Here is a 22,337-nt window from a genome sequence, read left to right as displayed (position 1 = left end):
TCCTGGCTGGTGTTGAGGCGGCTTAGATATCTAGAGTGCAGTTCTTCAAAGCTAAGCTTTCCATATTGGGAAGCACAAGTTTAGCTTTCCCTTTCTCTAAGTCAGGTGTTGCACCTTTGGTAGTATGCTTCGCCAACACAGTGAAGACCAGTTTTGTGTAACCCGTCCAAGTGATAACAACCCTTTCCTCGTCAGATGTAGTGTCGTTGGTTGTTTTCAGAGGACTGGATGGGTTAGGGTTGGCCTTCGGGTTTCTCTCCATGGCCGTGTCATCAGCACTCGTCGGATCAGTATTTACATCGGCAAGATCACCAACGGCGCCTTGAGGAGTTTCAGGAATATCAACACGTGTGAAAGCCGGCTCACCATGAGTCTCAGGAATAGAAAAATCTAATTCCTCCTGTTCAGACGCTTCAGAATTATGTGCAGGTGCACCAATTTTCCTCTTATTGCCGTTGGCCTTAGCCCTGTAGAGTAGAAGTTAAGGCATATACAATGGATTAAGAGTACTAAGGCAAGTATTAGACACAAAAAGAAAAAGTTACCTTAGAAGACAGACAAGAGGTGGCAATTTTGACACAGTTGAGGTGTCTCATGAAGGTGGTGACTCCTGGTAAATTCAGGAAAAAGATTCAGGAGGCTGTTGAATGAGGATTATCTTAAAAAGAAAAAAGATCGGTTATTAGACACCTCTGTTCGACGTTTACGGGTGGATGTTTTGTCAGGCAAACCCGCTGCAAGATCACCTAAAGAGCTTCATGTCTGGCGCCTTGGGGCAAATAAAGTCTTCTTCAAAAGGAAATCGGGAGTCAAATGAGCTTCCAAGTGAGAGAAAGGAATTTTCCTAACAACCCGCATTGGTGGCCTTGGGAAGTTGAGATCTGAATCGAAGGAGATTGAAATTACCTCATCATCTTTGTCTAGGCTATCATCATCATCATCCCGGGACTGAAGAAGTGATTAGTAAGTGCACATTAGAAATAGGGTAAAGATAAAGGTCTACCTCAGACTAGTCATCAACGGTTTGTGACTCTCCCATGGCTGATGACTCTCCAACGGCCATCTTGTTCTTCTTCTTTTTCGAGGCAACTTTGGTTTTCTTGACCGTCACCTTTTGCAACCTCCATTTCTAGAAGGGCGAACTCTTCTGCAATAGCATTGACAAAATGAAATAAGTGTTGTGAAATGATAAGAGAAAGCATGAGCAAAGAAGAAAGATGCCAAAGGATATTTACCTCGGGAGCCGGGTTCTAAGTATAGAACAGTTTGAGTCCAACTTTATTGCAGACGTCTATTGGTTCACCTAATAGCTTCTTTACAATTTTGTTGACTTCATCCGGATCAAGTATAATATTGTTGAAGCATTGCGCATTCTTTAAGTCACCATCATATTAACACATCAAGGCATCACGATGACTCAGGGGCATGATCCTCCACTCTACCCAACACCAGATCAGATCAATCCCGGTTAAACCATTGACTCTGAGGGCTCCGAGTTTGGGAAATATTGGGGTGATTGTGGCACGTTCTACCGAAGATAATGAGTCGGGGAGTTCGAAATCCATTGGAAGGCGTTCCGCTCTAAAACCCGATAGGGGGTTCTCATCAGCAGGAGCAGTGTTCTTGTAGTAAAACCAAGTATTTCCGCAACCTTTAGGGTGACTGGGCAAGGTGGCAGTAGGAAAGCCATGATCTCTTCGTCTCCAAATTCTCCCTCCACCAAGTTCCAAACTGGGCCCATCAGCAAACTCTGTTCAATGGTTGAGGTAAAAGAACTCCATGAACAAAGTAATTGTGGGTTCTATTCCTAAGTACACTTCACAGAGGACTTGGAATTGGCATAAGTTTCTAACAGAGTTAGGGCCCAGGTCTTGAGGGTGGAGATTTTAGAAATGTAGAGCATCTCGAAAGAATTTTGATCGAGGAGGTGTAAAGTCCCGCTCAAGGTGATCTGCGAAAACTACTACTTCTCCTTCACCCTGTTGTGGACATTCCTCCCCAAAGGCAGCTCGCCAGACAATTTTTTCTTTGGGTTACAAAGCCCCTAATTTCACATACTGCTGAAGAGCGGCTTCAGAAATATCGGAAGGCTACCAGTTGCACGAAACATGCTTTGACATGGTGGCGGGTCAGGAGGAAAGGTGCTGGAGAGGCGTATTTGGCGGGTTATTCAAACAATAAACATGTTTTCCCGACGAACAAGGGATTCTAGAAGAAACTATTTTGGGCGATTCTAATTTACACTAATAGGGCAATCTACAAAGTTCAAGCCGCCTTGATGTAAGTCACCATTTAAAGGATAAATGGCTTACAAAGGTGGGCGGGTTACAATCCTATCTAAGAAGCCGACATAAAGTAAGGGCGGCTTACACCTAGGTGAAGATCTCACATTTCCTACCAAGTGGGAGACAAACATGTTTCTATATAAACGCCTAAACATATGGATCTACAAATGATTCAGAAAAGGAAAAAATCAGTAACCCTAGAAGACAACAAGGTATGGAAGTAGTGACAGTTTTAGCTACAAATATTCCAAAGCATCTAGAAGATATTAAGCATGAAACTAGATCGCTACATCTACCGCAATCTTTTTCTGGAATAGGTTGAGAAGAAAGATTAAACAAGATGGTAATGGTGATGAGCACAGGATGAACTTTGATGAACTCCATTAATGGCAATGGATCGTGGATAAATATGATAGGCGGAGGAGAACTTACGTGACGATGCTGACGATGGCACAGGAGATCTGCAGGACGTAGGTGAAGCTGCGCAGTGTGATGACCTTGGATTTGATCGGTCGGTGATGGGTCGGCAATGGCAGTGGCGCGGTGAAAATATGAAGCTGGAGCAAGAAGAAGAAGTGGAGGAGCAAGGTGAAAATGAAAAGGACCCTCGTGGGTATTTAAAGACCACGAGCTGAAGTCTAAACGCAGGCGCTGGAATTAAGGAGGCACAGTGAATTTTGGAGCGAGGGACACCTTGATTTTTGGGATAAACTGATAAGTACAAAGAGCCGTTACAATGACATCATCAAGTCCCTAGAATCGTGGGGCGGGTGACGTCACTCGTGAGTAGGGCAATCACTCATGAAGTTTTTTTAAAAGCCAGCATTTCTACCTTAAGGGACAAGGCATAAATTGCAGACAAGCCGCCAAAATTAGAGTCAAGAATATTGACATGAATAAATTCAAATTCAATCTAGGGCCTAATGTTGGGGATATTACCCCGTCGTATGACCCGCCCTATGGGCCGGGTCATGATTATGGCGGTTTAAGAAGGTACTCAAGATGGGCTTAGAAGAAAAAGACCAAAGGTGCAAGACAACCTGTTCCAACAAGTCTCCTAGTGGTTCTCACCATGGAGAAGGTGGGTCAAGGCCCACGAGGTAGAAGATAGGCCTTGCTTGAAAGGCAAGGCGAGTTAGAGACATAACGGGCCACGAATCATAACGTGACCCAGATTCTTGTAAACATAGGGTCTCGACCAGTATATAAAGGCGAGTCTCTAGGGCCAATAGATTCAAGTAACCATAGATCGAGAGCTAGGTCAGGCGAATCCGCTCCCTTGTAATTGATTTCATCAGCAATACACACAAAGCAGGACGTAGGCTTTTACCTCCATTGGATGGGCCGAACCTGGGTAAACTCGCTTCGTGTTCCCGATTAACCCCTTGAGTCGCCACAGAGTTGCGATGGCCTCATTACTAAGTCCTTCCATGAGGACATCTGCCGTGATAAAACCACGACACATCCCACCTTTCTTCATCAACAACTATCGGTTAGCCTATGTTGAGCCTAAATTTTTATTTGCCCACATGATATGTGCTATTCTTGGAGTGTCTTTTGTTTCATTTGCTGTATGAAATAAAATACCAGATCTGGAAATCTTTATTGAGAGAGAGTCCTCACATAGTTACTTAATTGTTTGACTACTCATTGATCTTCACTTATATCGTTTGAGAGTAGCTTGATTGAATTGCTCTAGTACTTCACTTATATCTTTTTGAGCACGGTGGTGTTGTTATTTTGAAGAAATATGCTCTCATGCTTCACTTAGATTATTTTGAGAGTTAGTAGAAACTTTGAAGAAATCCTCTCTTGCTTCACTTATTTGGAGACTTGAAAAATTTAAAGAAACTTGTGCTCTCGTTCTTCGCTTATATTTGTTTGAGAGCTTGTTATTAGCAATGGCGATTTGCTTTTAATGAAATTGGTCACAAAGTGATACATATCCAGGGGAGATATAATAAAAACTTTTGTGAAGGTCATTGGATGTTAAAATTGATTCTTTGCAATAGTTTTGTGATATGAAGATAGTGATATGTGAGTTGTATTGATGATTAATTATGCTTTAGTAAGAATATTGGTGTTAAGGCTTTCGATTCCCTATGCATGCACATGAAGTCAATATTTATGCTATGAAATTACATCCTATTTGTGTTGCATTATTCGGTGTTAGTTATGTTTAATGTTCGCTTATGATGGTTTTCGTTCCTTGGTTGGGCGCTTCTCAATCTATTTGCTAGCCTTCACTTGTACTAAGCGGGAATGTTGCCTGTGCATCCAAATCCTAAACCCAAAGTTGTGCCAATCAGTCCACCATACCTACCTATATGAGGTATTTCAGTGCCATTCTAAGTAAATTTGTATGTGCCAACTCTAATATTCAAAATAAACTTGTATTTTGTGTGCCCGTATCGCTCATGAAGCGGTGAGGGGTGGCCGGTATCTTCCATGTTAAATAGGTTATTCTAAAGGTGAGTGTTTATTCAGTTGTCATTGCATGAGAGTATGGATGAAATAGGGATGCCCGGTCCCGAAATGCAAAGAAAATTTATTTTATGTTGTCAAATAATAATTTCCTTGGAAAGTGTTGGTATGGACAGTACCCGTGGATGCGACTAGGTGTGGAGTGTGAAAGAATGGTGGAAACAGGAATAAACTTTATTTTAAGTTTGGGAGCCCCTATGATTTGTTTAGCATGAAAGATATTGGGAACTCTTAGTCGTTTTCATTGACAGGAAAAGCATGCCACCCAAAGTATTTTATCTCTCAATTTTTTGCCTTGAGCTCTCGCACTGCTACAAATCTATGCTTCCCTCTGGGAAGGGCCTATCTCTTTACTTTATGCAATTTTTATTTTTATTTGAGTATCCAACTTATCTATATTTTTTTATTGTTCCATGTTGTTATATTATCAGTCTTGGATGTTTTACAATTATTTTATAGCAACTTCATATCATTTTTTGGGATTAACCTATTGACACACTGCCGAGTGTCGATTCCTATTTTTACTTGTTTTTTACTTCGCGGAAAATGAATATCAAACGGACTCCAAACGTCACGAAAATTTTGGAGATTTTTTCTGCCTAGAAGACATCCAGAGGAGCAAAGAACCACCACAGGGGGGCCTTGGTGCCCACTAGGCACCACGATGCGCCACCCCCAAGCGCCCTTGTGGGCAGTGGGCACCTCGTGGCCCATCTTGGCGTGATTCGAACGCACAAAAATCCTGTAAATACAGAAACCCCTAGCAATAACCCTATATCAGAAGTTCCACCGCCGCAACTCTCTGTATCGATGAAAAACCAATCTGGAGATGTTCCAGTACCCTGCCGGAGAGGGGAAATCATCTCCAGTGGCCATCTTCATCATTTCTATGGCCACAATGATGAGGAGGGAGCAGTCCACCCTCAGGGCTGAGGGTTTGTACTAGTAGCTAGGTGTTTAATCTCTCTCTCTCTCGTGTTCTTGAGATGACACGATCTTGATGTATCGCGGGCTTTGTTAATATAGTTGGATCATATGGTGTTTCTCTGTCTCTATCTTGTTGTGACGAATTGAGTTTTCCCTTTGAGATTTCATTTTATCAGACTGAATATTTTTATGGATTTCAGAGCAGTTGATTTATGTCTTTCTATGAATACCCGTGGTGACAATGGGGCATCATATTGATTCACTTGATACATGTTTTGGCATTCAATTCATGGATTCGTGAGGTGACATTGGGGTAATCTATGCATAGGGGTTGATGCTATTGGAAATAAGCCCTAGAGGAAATAATAAATTAGTTGTTATTATATTTCCTTGTTCATGATAATCATTTATTATCCATGCTAGAATTGTATTGGTTGGAAACTCGAATACATGTGTGGATACATAAACAACACATTGTCCCTAGTGAGACTCTAAAGGACTACCTCGTTGATCAAAGATGGTCAAGGTTTCCTGTCCATAGACATGAGTTGTCCTTTGATAACGGGATCACATCATTGGGAGAATGATGTGATGGACAAGACCCAAACTATGAACGTAGCATATGATCGTGTCAGTTTACTGCTACCATTTTCTGCATGTCAAGTATGTGTTCCTATGACCATGAGATCATGCAACTCCCGGACACCGGAGGATTGCCTGGAGTGTATCAAATGTCACAACGTAACTAGGTGACTATAAAGGCGCTCTACAGGTATCTCCGAGGGTGTCTGTTGGATTGGCGTGAATCGAGACTAGGATTTGTCACTCCGTATGACGGGGAGGTATCTCTGGGACAAATCAGTAATACAACATCACAATAAGCTTGCAAGCAATGTGACTAAGGAGTTAGTCATGGGATCTTGTATTACAGAATGAGTAAAGAGACTTGTTGGTAACAAGACTGAACTAGGTATATAGATATGTAGCGACCCGACTCAAAAGGAGTCAAGCCTTTGTGTATCTGTGCCATCCCTGGATTAGTATGCTGGCACACACAATACATCAATGTATATATCAAAGTGTAATCACATGTAAATAACGTAAAATTGATATATACCTCAAAATCTCAGCGGAAACAGTCAAAGGGAGTGGAGTCCCAATAAACACCAACGGCAGGTTGAGTGCAGACCGTAACCCTGAATCGTACTCTTACTCGTCGTAGACAGTATCTGCAACATAAGACGTTGCATCCTTGTAGGTCAGCATATTGAATATGCCGGCAAGTCACAAAAGAGAGGGTGAAAATATCATCTATACATATGCATATATGGCAGGTGGGGCTGTAGTTTAAGTTTTGCATAAAGCAAATTTTTCCTACAACAAGAGAGAGGTAAAGGCAAAAATTACTACATTGTTGGTTAGTAATGAGAAGATTCCACCAACCAGTTCTCATAACGAAATTATCAATATTACCCACATCAAATAGATTAATGGTGTTGAGAATTCCTGATAGCTTCAGTTCGTGTGGCTCAAGTTATCCATGACCGTGGACACGGCTAATCGATTAGGTTTGAGTACTCTGCATAGTTTTGCACACGTTCCCCACAAGATTTGATCGCCTCCGTTGAAGTCCTCGCACTTCAGGGTGTTTTAGAACAAGATGATCAAAACATGGTCTTTCAAAGGGTTCCTCTGAGACACTATCGGTGCCCATCCAATCTTACTGTTCTTCTACATCTCTTAGCACTGCCCGTCCAGAGTCACCACGATGTCCAACCAAGCCAGAGCCCATAATGACTTGTGGTTGTGCAGGTAAGCCTCGAGTCTTGAATTATCCATCCATCTCTTTGTGCCTGGGTGAAGCTCTCTGATACGTCCATTTTGCATCATGCTTTTATATTGATATTTATCGCATTATGGGCTGTTATTACACATTATGGTACCATACTTATGCCTTTTCTCTCTTATTTTATAAGGTTTACATGAAGAGGAAGAATTCCGACAGTTGGAATTCTCGGCTGGAAAAGGAGCAAGTTTGAGATACCTATTCTGGACAACTCCAAAAGCCGTGAAAATCAGCGAGGAATTATTTTGGAATATATAAAAAATACTGGGTGGAAGAAATACTCAAGGGGATCCACCAGGAGGTCATGAGCCTGCGAGGCGCGCCCCACCCCCCTGGGCGCGCCTGGGGGCTCGTGGGCCCACTGTTATCCCTCCGGCTCCCATATTCTGCTATATAGAGGGTATAGTACCAGCAAAAAAAAATCAAGAGAGAGCTTTCGGGAAGAAACGCCGCCGCCACGAGGCGGAACTTGAGCAGAACCAATCTAAAGCTCCGGCAGGGTCGTCCTGCCGGGGAAACATCCCTCGAGGAGGGGGAAATCGTTGCCATCGTCATCACCAACACTCCTATCATCGGAGGGGACTCATCTCCATCAACATCTTCATCAGCACCATCTCATCTCCAAACCCTAGTTCATCTCTTGTACCCAATCACCGTCTCGCGACTCCGATTGGTACTTGTAAGGTTTCCAGTAGGGTTAATTACTCCTTGTAGTTGATGCTAGTTGGATTACTTGGTGGAAGATCATATGTTCAGATCCTTAATGCTATTCAATACCTCTCTGGTCATGAACATAATTATCCTTTGTGAGTAGTTACGTTTGTTCCTGAGGACATGGGATAAGTCTTGCTATAAGTAGTCATGTGAATTTGGTATTCGTTTGATATTTTGATGCGTTGTATGTTGTATTTCCTATAGTGGTATTATGTGAACGTCGACTACATGACACTTCACCATTATTTGGGCCTATAGGAAGGCATTGGGAAGTAATAAGTAGATGATGGGTTGCTAGAGTTACAGAAGCTTAAACCCTAGTTTATGTGTTGCCTCACAAGGGGCTGATTTGGATCCACCAGTTTAATGCTATGGTTAGACTTTGTCTTAATTCTTCTTTCGTAGTTGCGGATGCTTGCGAGAGGGGTTAATCATAAGTGTGATGTTTTTCCAAGTAAGGACAGCACCCAAGAACCGGTCCACCCACATATCAAACTATCAAAGTAGCGAACGCGAATCATATGAACATGATGAAAACTAGCTTGACAGAAATTCCCATGTGTCCTCGGGAGCGCTTTACCTTATATAAGAGTTCGTCCATGCTTGTCCCTTGCTACAAAAGGGATTGGGCCATCTTGCTGCACCTTTGTTACTATTGTTACTTGTTACTCGTTATGAATTATCTTATCCCGCAACTATCTGTTACCGATTATTTTAGTGCTTGCAGAGAATACCTTGCTGAAAACCACTTGTCATTTCCTTCTGCTCCTCGTTGGGTTCGACACTCTTACTTATCGAAAGGACTACGATAAATCCCCTATACTTGTGGGTCATCACTTTCCGCAAGATGTCATGGCGCTTCCCCATGCATCCCGAGTAATCCACTAGCTTCCCCAGGGTACCCATCTGAACTATCCTTCACCCAGAGGTATATTGCATTATGAGGTCTTGAAAGTCATGAAATCTTCAGGTCTTGATTATTAAGTTCTCACAACTCTCATGATAAACACTCAACCAAACCCCGTCTACCAGGAGCATAGCAAATTAACGTCCCGACCAAAGTAACAAGGGTTTATAGGTGCCTATACTCAAGAATCCAAAATTTCCAAGTACCTACTTTGCATGCAATGGGTGGAGAAGGTTGAAACTAATGCAAGTAAAACATAGGTAAAAATATGATCAATGTGAACTTGCCTGGTAGGGTCGATGAAGATAGATATCACTCACACGAAAAACTGGATAAAACTATTCGTGACTCTCCAATGAAATCTATATAATCAAACATAGTATTCACATAAGCAATTATACCAACAATCATTCTAACAATCAATATCACAACAACAAATAAAAGTTATGCAATAAATCAAATCAAACGAGAATCCAAAAGAAACTTCAAAGAAAAACTCTGGACCTTCTACTATAACAATCACTAAATAGTTTTTGTTCTAATTAAACTTAACAACAATTAAAACACTAAAATAGTAAAATAACAGAAAATAAAAATGTAAAATAACTACAAATAAGAGAAAGTATTTTTTTCATCAAACATTGTTAGTAAAAGAGCTAATGGAAAATTCTTTTATCCAACTCTACTTATGAACTAAACAAGGTTAACTTGAAATTAAATCAAAACAATTTCAACTTCAATACAAATTGTTGCTGATCTAGTCAGAAGGTACCAAAGAATAAAACTCATAAAACAAAAAATATAAATTATTTTCAAATAAGAATTTAATTTGGCAATGAAATCAATTTGCAAGTTATTACTGAACTAGAATTGATTCCATGCAAACAAATAAGAATAACTAAAATAAATTTTTGTTGTTGTTCAAAAGTTACTGGTAAATATCAGGCAACAAAATATAACTTCTCTCAAATACAAAACAAAACAAATTAAGAACAATTAATACAAAATAAATAGCAAAAAAACTAAAAAGAGCTAAAACATATTCTGTTTTGTTTAAAACCCAATTTAAAATATTCTAAAAATTCTGAAATTTTACCTAATGATAAATAAGATTACTAGTGATGAGTAGCAGAAAGAATCAACTCAAAACCTATTTTTAAACTCTAGATAATCACAAAAAATGTTTAAAACAAATCTGTTTAAATTTGAAATTTAAATATTCAAACATGGTCAAATTTTATATCTACAGAAACTACATAAAATTTGCGACACAATGCAAAAAGTTTCACTCAAAAATAATTTAAAACATAAAAGATATAAAAAACAAAAACAAAACTATTTGTGTTAAAGAATTAAAAAAAGAAAAAACAAAAAACTAACTAACGCTCGGGGGGGCTACGTGGCGTGCTCTGGTTGGTTGTGGGGTGTGCACTGAGGGGCCTAAGCAACGAACGACCGTAAAATAAAAGAAAACCCTTCGGCTAAATATAGACTAACAGAAAACCGTTTTTTTCTTACTAAACCGAAGAGGTGTCTGATTCTAATCTGGAGCGTAGGTACTAGATCGAATGGTGGAGGGAAGGGATGGAGACTCACCGTGGCTGGAGAAGCTCCGACAAGTTCGCCGACGGTGGCCGAAGGTGGTGGTGGCTGGGGTGCTCCGGTGGACTAAAACGGCGGTGGAGGGGTCCAGGCGGAGGAGGGGGAGCTTCGGCGAAGCTTGGTGGTACCGGCGGGGCGTGGGGGTGACGGGGGCCATCAACAGGAGCTCTTGGAGCTTCGGCTCGGGGCCGAGTCCGGCGAGAGAGGGGCGGGGCGATGCGGCGAGGGGAGTGCGGAGCTTGGGGAACGGAGAGAGGGGGTCGAGGGGGTTCTTATAGGGGGCTCGGGGTGCTCGGAGAAGGAAGGAGGAGGGAGATCGGCTCCGGATTCAGTGCGCTCCGGCGAAGGCACGTGCAGGTGCAGTAGGAGGAAGGATACCGGGAGGAAGAAGAAAGGGGGATTGGGCCGAATCTGTTTCCTATCGGGCCCAGTCGGTTTCCTAAAAAAACGAAGTTTTTCCTATTATTCGAAAACACGAAAGAAAACCTAAGAAAAGGAAATGAATCCTACTCCGAAAAATATAAGTATTATATATCAAAATGACCAGAAAAATATTTCCTGCAACGTGGGCATTTTCCTTTACACAAAATAAAAACTTTATTTTTTTTAAATAACTAAAACCAAATTTGACTTTCAAATAAAATGGTACTGATTTCCTTTGACCTTTGGGGTGTCATATTACCTCCTCTCATATTATTTTAGAATTTTTGTTCTGCAAGCAAAATTGAATCCTTTCAAACTTTGAAATAGCAATAGGATCAAATATGAAATTGAAACCCAAATAGGAAATCTTTTATTAGTTTTCAAATCCACCTTTAAAATTCTTTATAGTTGAAGAAGTCATGTTATCTTCTCTCACTGATTTTAAAAGGATGAATTTGAATTCCTAGGAAAAAGGGAAAGTCATTTTATTCCCTCTCAATCAAAAGTTTTTTTAAAATTTTAAACTTTTCACTCAATCAATCAAACCATTAGTCAACTATTTATTATAACATTCCAAAATTTTGGGATGTTACAAGATACCAACGACCGAATCTCGGGCAAGTAACATACACACAAAAGGAACAACATATGTGATTGATTGAATCCTTGACATCGTGGTTCGATCGATAAAGATCTTCGTAGAATATGTAGGAGCCAATATGGACATCTAGGTCCCGCTATTGGTTTTTGACCGGAGAGTGTGTCGGTCATGTGTGCATAGTTCTCGAACCTGCAAGGTCTCCACACTTAAGTCTCCGTGATGATATAAGCATAATTGAGTCATTGTGTTGATGACCAAAGGTTGTTTGGAGTCCCAGATGAGATCCCAAACGTGACGAGGAACTCTGGAATGGTTCGGAGGTGAAGATTGATTTATAGGATGAAGGTCATCGGAGTCCGTAAATGTTCTGGGGTGCACCGAGGGGATGGCGGAATACCGAAAGGGGTTTCGAAGGCCTCGAAAATTGTTGGGGGGCCTCATGGGCCATGGAGAGGGTGCACCGCATCCCACTAGGGGGCTGGACGCAGCCCCTCACCCATGCCCACTTCGATCGAAGGGGAGGAGGCCTCCTCCTAGGGCGCTGCCAGCCAACTTGGGTGGCAAGGCATCAAAGTGGGAGGGGCCACCCAAGTCTAGCTGTCGCCCCCCTATTGGTCGCCGTCCCCTAGGGGAAACCCTAGGGCACCCTCCCATCTCCCTTCCCCCTATATATAGAGAGGTAGAGAGAGGGAAGACACACGACAACTTGCTACAGCGCTCCTCCTCATCTCCCTCGTAGTTCCTCTATTCTAATTTCCACACGGCAAAGCTGTGCTGAGCTATCACCACCAACACCTCACCACGCCATCATGCTATCGGAGGACTTGGGCTGCTACTTCACCAGCGCTCACTGGATCGAGGAGGTGAAGGCATCACCAAGTTGTACTTGTGTTGAATGTGGAGGTATCGTCCGTTCGACGCTTTACCGGGAGTTCGCCGGATGGTTCATGATTGGATCGCGACAACCACGTTCTTGGACGCTTCTGCTTAGTGATCTAAAAGGGTATGTAGATTCAATCTCTCCTCTCATAGATGTGCATCTCCTAGAATGATCTTGGTGAGCGTAGGAATTTTTTTTGTTTCCCATGTAATGTTCCCCAACAGTGGCATCGTGAGCTAGGTCTAAGCGTAGATGACATCACGAGTAGAACACAAAGTAGTTTGTGGGCGTTGATATTGAGATTGCTTCCCTCCTTAGTCTTTTATTGATTCAACGGTATTGCGGGATGAAGCGGCCGGACCAACTTTACTCGTCCACGTATGAGAGACCGGTTCCATTGACTGACATGTAACTCGTTGCATAAAGATGGCTGGCGGGTGTGTGTCTCTACTACTTTATTTGAATTTTATTCGACGGAGGCGGTCCTTTTAGAAGGTTAAATTGCAACTTGCATATCACCATTGTGGTTTTTGTGTAGGTAAGAAGCGTTCTTACTAGATACCTATAACAGCCACGTAAAACATGAAACGACAAATTAGAGGACGTCTAACTTGCTTTTGGAGGGTACGTTGTGATATGATATGGCCAAAGACATGATGATATATATTTTGATGTATGAGATGATCATGTTGTAATAGTTAATACCGACTTGCATGTCGATGCTATGACAACCGACCGGAGCCATAGGGTTGTCTTAAATTATTGTATGACTTGCGTGTCAATTCATTAAGCGATATGTGATACTTTACTTTATTGCTAAATGATAGAAATAGTAGTACAAGCATGGTTGGCACAACAACCTTGATGGCAACACAATGATGGAGATCATGGTGTTGTGTTGGTGACGATGGAGATCATGCCGGTGCTTTGGAGATGGAGATCAAAAGCATAAGTTCATGGCCATATCATGTCACTTGTGATTTGCATGTGATGTTAATCTTTTGATACACCTTGTTTTGCTTCGGACGACGGTAGCATTATAAGGTGATCCGTCACTAAAATTTCAAGATTAAATTGTGTTCTCCCCGAGTGTGCACCATTGCGATAGTTCGTCGTTTCGAGACACCACATGATGATCGGGTGTGATAGACTCTACGTTCACATACAGCGGGTGGAAGACAGTTTTGCACACGCAGAACTGAAAGCACAGTTGCTCCCTAGGGTGATTTTGATAATTGATCACAACATATGCATCATTGGACTAATGTGTTTTCCAAGTATATCTCAGAAAAGTTCAAAAGATGCTATGGCTTAAGGTTTATGTGGAGATGCCCCTTGATGCAAGAAAGGAATAAGATTGGCTCAAGCTTCAAGCTAGAAGACTCTTCATTTTATATTTGTGAGAAATCACTTTTGAGTCCATAGTAAACCCAATGCTATTAAAAGGGGTGAGGTAGTAAAATGAACTGATTGCTCAAATGCTCAAAGTTAGCCACCAAAACACTCAGTCACTTTCCCACATATCCACTCTGTCAAGTTCCACATTCACAAATTCGGTGTCACCAACATTGCTACTTCGGACCCACCGAGTTTGAACCTCACACAGAACCCTAGCCATTCCCACCAAATCGATGCAACCGAAACTACATCGATGCTACCGAGTTCAGTGTGACCGACATTCTATCGCCAAGATACACAAAATCATAATTTCCGAGTTTGAGTATCGGTGCCACCCAGTTTGGCCATCTGACCGTTAGTCACCTTTCCGGTGCCATCGAGTTCTATATATCGGTCTCACCAAGATTCAAAAGTTCACACCTTTGTGCTAATCGCTATCACCGAGTTTTCAACTTTGGTGTCATAGAGTTTGCTCTTTTGTGTGTAACGATTGGATTTTGGCTGCTGCCTATATATACCCCTTCACCCACCTCTCATTCGTGGGAGAAGCACTCATAACACACACTTCATTTCCAGATCCATTTTCAGAGAGAGAACCACCTAGTCATGTGTTGAGACCAAGATATTCCAATCCAATCATTTGAAACTTGATCTCTAGCCTCCCCAAACTGCTTTCCACAAAATCAACCTCTCCTACCCATGCATATTCTGTGAGAGAGTGATTTCTGTTAAGGAGACTATCTTTAGAAGCACAAGAGCAAGGAGTTGAGCCTCCTACTTCGTGTTGTGGAGTTGAACCAAGATGTTTGTAAGGGCAAGGAGATCGCCTACTTCGTGAAGATCTACCCTGAGTAAGGCTAGTACTCTATGGACGGAAGCCGTGGTGGGACAGACAAGGACATTTCTTTGTGGACCTTCCAGGGTGGAGCCCTCCGTGGACTCTCGCAACTATTACCCTCCATGGGTTTAAGTCTCCACTAACATGGATGTACGATAGCGCCACCTATCGGAACCATGCCAAAATCACCGTGTCAACCTGATGCGTTTGATCTCCCTTCCTTACCCCTCTACTTTACACTTGCGTGTTTTACTTTCCGCTGCTATACTATTAGAACTGCATGTGTAGGGTGTACTTGACTTGTTACAACTGCCGTAGCTGCCTCTCAAGTAAAAGTGGGAAAAGGAAAAATAATTATCTTGTCAAGTAGTCTAATCACCACCCTCTAGATATACTTTAGATCCTACAAATGGTATCAGAGCTTTGGTCTCCATTTCATTGGTTTAGCAACCTAGGATAGTATGGCATCTAGTGAGGGAAATTGTCATCGTAGAGGTCCTTACTTAGATGGCACTAATTTTGCTAGTTGGAAGCATAAAATGAAAATGCACATACTTGGATTTAATCCTCATGTTTGGGCGTTGATTCATGTTGGTGTGCAAGGTAACTTCTTTGGAGAGGTGCATGAACCATATCATGATGGGACAAAAGATGAACTGAAGATGTTGCAACATAATGCTCAAGCCTGCGATATCATCTTCAACTGCCTTTGCCCCGAAGAATTCAACACAATCAGTCGTCTTGAGAATGCAAAAGAAATTTGGGATACTTTGGTTGATATGCATGAAGGTACTAATTCTGTGAGAGAATCTAAGTTGGATGTGCTTCAAAGTCAGGTTGACAAGTTCAAGATGAAGGATGGTGAAGGAGTCGCTGAAATGTACTCTAGGCTAGCTCTCATCACCAATGAGATTGCCAGCTTAGGAAGCGAAGAGATGACCGACAAATTCATCATCAAGAAGATACTTAGAGCTCTTGATGTCAGGTATGACACAATGTGCACATTGATCCAAATGATGCCAAATTACAAATATCTCAAGCCACGGAAGTCATTTGTGGGATTGTTGCTCATGAGATGTCACTCAAGGACAAATATGAGCTGCACAAGAAGTCAAGCGGTGCTTATAAAGCTTCATGTGATGCCCCCGCTACTTCAGAAGACAATCTTGTCACCGATGAAGAGATAAGCCTCATGGTCAGAAAATTCAACAAATTCTACAAGAGTAGAGGCAAAGATAGAAGCTCAAGTTCAAGACATGATGAGAAGCGTTCGTCCAGTCGTGACCGAGACTGCTACAATTATGGGAAGCCCGGACACTACTCAAATGAGTGCTCGGCTCCCTACAAAATAAGAGAAGAGTCACCTTGAAGACGAATCTCAAGAGATGAGTCACCTCGTAGAGAGAGAAGGAGTAGAGAAGATCACTATGAACGAAGACACTCACGGAGAGGCGAGGAATCGGAAAAGAAGGACAAATACACCAAGAGCAGTTCAAGAAGAAGACGTCAAGATCATGTTGGTGAATGGGTCTCTGGCTCCGAGTCTGATCACCACTCCGAGAGAAGCTACCACTCCCACTCCGACTATAGTCAAGATGAAGGTGTTGGCGGGATTGCGCTTGTTTCCACCAACTCCTACAACTTATTTGATTCACCAAATGAGGGAGTCAGAAAATACTTCATGGCTAAGGCCCCAAGGTATCACATCCTGAGTATCTTGATTTCAATAGTGATGAGGATGACTTGTTAGGAGAAGATGACTTGCTTCTAGATAAAACTAGTGAATGCACTACAAATGAACTTGCTATTTATCATGCTAGTCAAGAGAAATCGAATGATGATGATAAGAAAGAAATTGAACGACTAACTCAAGAATTAAAAACTCTTAAGTTAGCTCATGACACTAGTCTAGAAGATCATAGAGAGCTTGCAAGAACCCATGAGAAGATACGCTTCGAGAAGCTCAACTTGGAGAAAGAGCATGAGTTCTTAAAAGCAATCAATGACGATCAAGTTCTTCCTATCTAGACAAACGATTACTCTTGTCTAACTTTGTTCCACGAGTTAAACATAGGAACATTAGTAACAAAGGCAAGAAGGTTTCTTCATCTAGTAACAACAATGTTAAAGCTAAATCCAATAATGTTGTTGCTAGTAACTCTATTGATTCCACTAACGATTCTCTTAGACAAGTTACACTTGAGGAAGAAAATGATCTATTGAAAGGGATTATAGAGAGAGGTGTCTTCAAGAGTCTCGCCGGAAGTAAACCATTTGAGAAAATTGTGCGCAAGCAAGGAGGACATCAGAAGAAACAAGGTGTTGGCTACTTCAACGTCAACGAGATGTTTGGGAAGAAGGTCCATATCCCACTCCCAAGTTTGTTCCCCAAGAAGAGAAGTGTGATTCCACTCCTTCTGAAGGAACGAGCTCAGGAGATGGCCTTCTACCACAATACCACAAAGGCAAGGGAAAGCTTCAAGATGACATTGACCTATTTGAAGAAGAACCCCAAGCCAAGGTCAAGTGGATTCCCAAGGATACTACTAGCTCTACCTCAACAAGTGGTACCACAACTCCAAGGATCGCCATAAATTTGGTGTGGATTCCCAAGAGGAAGAACTAGAATTCTTGAGGGGTGACTCTACCAATGAAATACACTCTTATTCATTTTGGCAAGAACTATATGCAATAAACCTCAACCATATGTTCAAGGAGTCACACATTCCCTCAAAGGTAAGCAAGGAACAAGGTAATTAATGCATCTTTGGACATTATCCCATGTGTGCTTCACTCCATGTCCATAGAAATTCTTGCATATGTTCCTTTTTCTTTGGGACTAACCAATGTAGGTGAGAAGAGTATGAAAACAACAAGGATTGCTCCCGACTCAAGATGATCTTCATCAACATTGAGCATCCACGACGACTTTACCTACTTGAAGTCTTCTACGACAAAAGCCAAGGTTAGTTGATCCCTCTTAGTGGGGATATCATATCGAGGGGGAGCTTTACTCTAAGACTTGAGTATGAGCATCTCCTATGGATATGAACACATTAATGCTTATGTAAAATTGGTAACCCCACTTGCGCTTAACGATGAGTATGACCTATGATCAAGTATTCTTACTTGGCTCCTATGTCAATATAGTCATATATAGATGACTTTGTCATCGCCCAAGTGCTTGATTGTTGCTAGGATGATTGTGCATGTTCACCATGTTTTATTAATCATTCTTATTGTGTGAGCATGTTGGTCTACATGTGTTTGATCATTCGAGGTCATCCAATTGTTGTTATTTGGCTTTTGATTTATCTTTTGCCAATTGTATGGACAAGAATGCCTAGGGCCCTTCTCTAGCTATCTATGCTATCTCATCTCAAGTTCTATTCATGCTTCATCACAAAACTTGAACAAGCACTTGTTGGTCCCTCTGTGTGAAGGCGCACTCGGAGTTCCGTATCGTCAAAGGCTGCCTTCCAAAACATCTTTGAAAAACTCGATGTGACCAACTACACAAACTCAGCGCCACCAATTTTTCGAAGTTTATCAAGTTTTCCTATCTCGGTACCACAAAAATTGCCAACTCGGTTACACCTAGTTTCCCTATCTAGTGAAAGTTGAGGAACTTAGTGACACCGGCAGTGCACGGGTATATATATATCTACGAACTGAATTTTTTGACTTCACCTTGTGAAAACCTTTTTTTTCCCAAACCCTCGCTACCCCCGAGACCCCAGGTCATCGCCTTTGTCTCCCGGAGCGCCGCCGCCTCTGGGATTCGCCGCCGTCGATGCAATCAACTCCGACGTCGTCGCCGTAGCAGGACTGTCACCAAGTTAGGGTACGGATCAGATTTCCTTTTGCGTTCCCCTATCTGGTTCTTAGCATTGGGAAATATTTTCTTCGAACCTCCATGTGAAAACCCTTCCTTCCACCAGATAAATCTCGTAGTGTAGAAGAAGTAGAAATTTTGGATGTGATGTGCCGCAGTATGCAACTCGGTGAGACCGAGTTTGTAAAATTGGTTCCACCGATTCTTGTTCGTGATAAGCAACTCGGTGAGACCGAGGAGCTCTTTTCAAGGCCACTGAAAATGACTGCCAAGTTTCTGTTAAGCGGGTAAGCTTTCTCTGTGACTCCGAAAATGCCAACTCGGTGCCACCGGTTTACATCCTACAGAAGATCATACCCTAAGTTTTAGACTTCAAATTTTAAAAAATATTTGAATTTTGTGGTGTTCATCCATTCTGTCTTTCCTATATCCACTTCACAGGTTCTGTTGTTTGCTGCTGAGTGTGTTTTTCAGTATGTCAAGTTCAGATGATAGTGAGAATGACTTCAGAGAGCGGAGTGTTGAGATGGACTCTCGCACTAGTCCAGAAAAGTCTGCTTCAGATCCAAGTACTCCCAGCTCCCATGGCTTGCCCAAGGCAGTCACCAGGCAGAGAAGGAAGCTAAATTCTGATCAGGAGGATTCAGACTTTGTTCTTGAAGAGACTTCAGCTCCTTCAAAAGCCCCTCCAAGGAAAACTGCCAGGAAAGTAACTGCTACTTCAGCTGATCTGAAAGCACCTGAGTATGCCAGGAAGAGCACTGAGCTTTCCAAGGATGCACGTGTAAATAAAGTTGATGTGAAGAGGCCCCGGAAGAGAACTATCCAACTTGCTGGTAGAGAAACTTCCATGTTTGAAGACCCAGAAGATGCTGAGGAAGAAGCTCCTGAGGAGATCCCAGTTCCTCCCAAGAAGAAGTAGTTGATGGCTGACGCCATCAAGTCTTCTCCTAAGCCTGTTGTTAAAGAAAAGAAGGCTCCAGCTTCTAGGAAGACCACCAAAGACATAACTACAACTGCCAAAGCAAAAGGCCATGCATCTAGTGCCCCTGCTGCAGAGGAATAAGCTGATGAGAATGCTTCAGTTCTCATGAAGCTCAGACCATTCATTCCACTCCACAATGATGCTCATCCAATAGGAGAAGATATGAAGAAGAGGAAGGGTGACGTACTAAGGAAGTGGAGAGCAAATGATCCATATGCTGTTAGAAGAAGAGTTGTTGTTGATCCAAGGTTTCACACCAAGGAACACCAAGATTTTTATGAGACTGTCTTATTTGACAAGAGTCCCGCAGTCAGTGATACGAGGTATGTCGATTGGGCATACATTAAGGATAATAAAGATTACTTTCCATATGTCCGAGAGAACTTCAAGGCAGTGGACATTGCAATGTTTGTTGGGAAGAAGATGATCCCATGGAATGATGAGCTGATCATGCAATTCTATGCAAATGTTCATTTCTATGATGACTCTTTAGTCTGGATGGTCGATGGACACAGGTACGACACTACAATTGCTGAATGGGCTGCTATCATAGGTGCCCCCAAGCAGGAAAAATCAGATGTAGATGTGTATGCAGAAGCAAAGAAGAATCACAACTCCATGGACAATATGTAGAAGACCATTCTGCATCAGTACTTGGCCAGTCACAAGTTTGGTTTAGTATATTTTCTTCAAGCTGACATTCCTATGATGAGCACTATACTGCGATACACCCTCATGCCTAAGTCAGGAGATAAAAAGATGATCATAGGATATTCTATCAACCTGTTGCACCTGATAGACACACATACCAGATTTATAGTGATGGATTTGATAGTTGAGACTATCCAGAGAATTGCTGCGGATCAGAAGAGATCGTGTGGATATGCACCATACATTCATATGCTTATAAATGCCAAGGTAGGCAATCATGCATATCTACTTGATCGTCCCCATCTACCTCTTCACCCTGAATTTGAAGATAATGAGGTTGTGATGGATGGCAATGATCCCAACTCAGCTGCAGCAAGAATTGTAGCAGAGGCAGCAGAGGCTGAAGCTGCTAGAAATAGGCCACCTCCAGTTCCACAGCGCAGAATTCCAGCTAAGCAAATGACATTTCTAGTGAGCACTGTCCAAAGCATGGAGAAGAACATCGAGGGGATCATGCAAAATAAGAAGAGTCTTGAGAGAGTTGCGGAGACAAAATTCCACAACATGGATGTGAAGGTAACTAAGTTGACCACCATTGTCAGACAACTTCAACATGAAGTTCAATCTATGGAGATTCCATGCTTAGAGGATGAATATGAAGATGATGATGACGAGGAAGAGTCTCCTCCTCCCACTACTACACAGTTCAGCACCAGGCCTCGATGAGTTGCTATTCCTACTGAGGAGACAAGACAGACATCTTCAGCACAACCTTCAACACCTTCAGCACGAGCTGCAGCTCAAGCTCCTTCAGTATGAAATCCTCCAGCTCTAGGGATGTCAGCAAAAGCCTTTGCACACGCTGTTCTATCGAATCCATCATCACCTGCCTAGAGAGACGAGTAGTTCGATACTTTTGAAGTTTTTGGTAACTTGTTGCCAAAGGGGGAGAAATGTATAGATCATAGACTTCGTGTGAGAGAGTGCTTTTGAATTTATCTGCTCTTGTTTGGTTTTAAAAACTTTGGTTTGTTGGATGACTTTATCCTATATGTGTGTGTGATCATATGCTTTATATTGTGTGATGCTACAATATCATCTCTTAGCTATCCTTGTGATGATCACTCACCTATCTTGTTGGTGTCATGTGCATTGCTATTACTTTTACGCACCAACAAGATGTATGTGACATGGAAGAGTAACCCATGATCCTAATCGATTGTGCATTTGCATTCAAACGAAAATTTAAATAATGCACAAATTTAGGGGGAGCTCTTGCTTTTCACATACTTCTCAAAGCATCGGTGCTAATCATTGATCATTTCTTTTATCGAAGGTTTGATATATATGTTGTCATAAATTACCAAAAAGGGGGAGACTGAAAGCTCAATTGCTCCCTAGGGTGGTTTTGATAATTGATCACAACATATGCATCATTGGACTAATGTGTTTTCCAAATATATTTCAGAAAAGTTCAAAAGATGCTATGACTTAAGGTTTATATGGAGATGCCCCTTGATGCAAGAAAGGTATAATATTTGCTCAAGCTTCAAGCTAGAAGACTCTTCATTTTATATTGATGAGAAATCACATTGGAGTCCATAGGAGGGCTAATACTATTAAAAGGGGGTGAGGTAGTAAAATGAACTGATTGCTCAAATGCTCAAAGTTAGCCACCAAAACACTCAATCATTTTTTCCACGTATCCACTCTGTCAAGTTCCATATTCACAAATTCGGTGTCACCAACACTGCCACTTTGGACCCACCGAGTTTGAACCTCACACAAAACCCTAGCCATTCCCACCAAATCGGTGCAACCGAAACTGCATCGGTGCTACCGAGTTTAGTGTGACCAACATTCTGTTGTCAAGATACACAAAATCGAAATTTATGAGTTTGAGTATCGGTGCCACCGAGTTTGTCCATCTGACCGTTAGTCACCTTTTCGGTGCCACCGAG

This window comes from Hordeum vulgare, chromosome 3H (genome assembly GCF_904849725.1).
Source record: "Hordeum vulgare subsp. vulgare chromosome 3H, MorexV3_pseudomolecules_assembly, whole genome shotgun sequence".
Lineage (NCBI taxonomy): Eukaryota > Viridiplantae > Streptophyta > Magnoliopsida > Poales > Poaceae > Hordeum > Hordeum vulgare.
Note: the sequence above shows the minus strand (reverse complement) of the source record.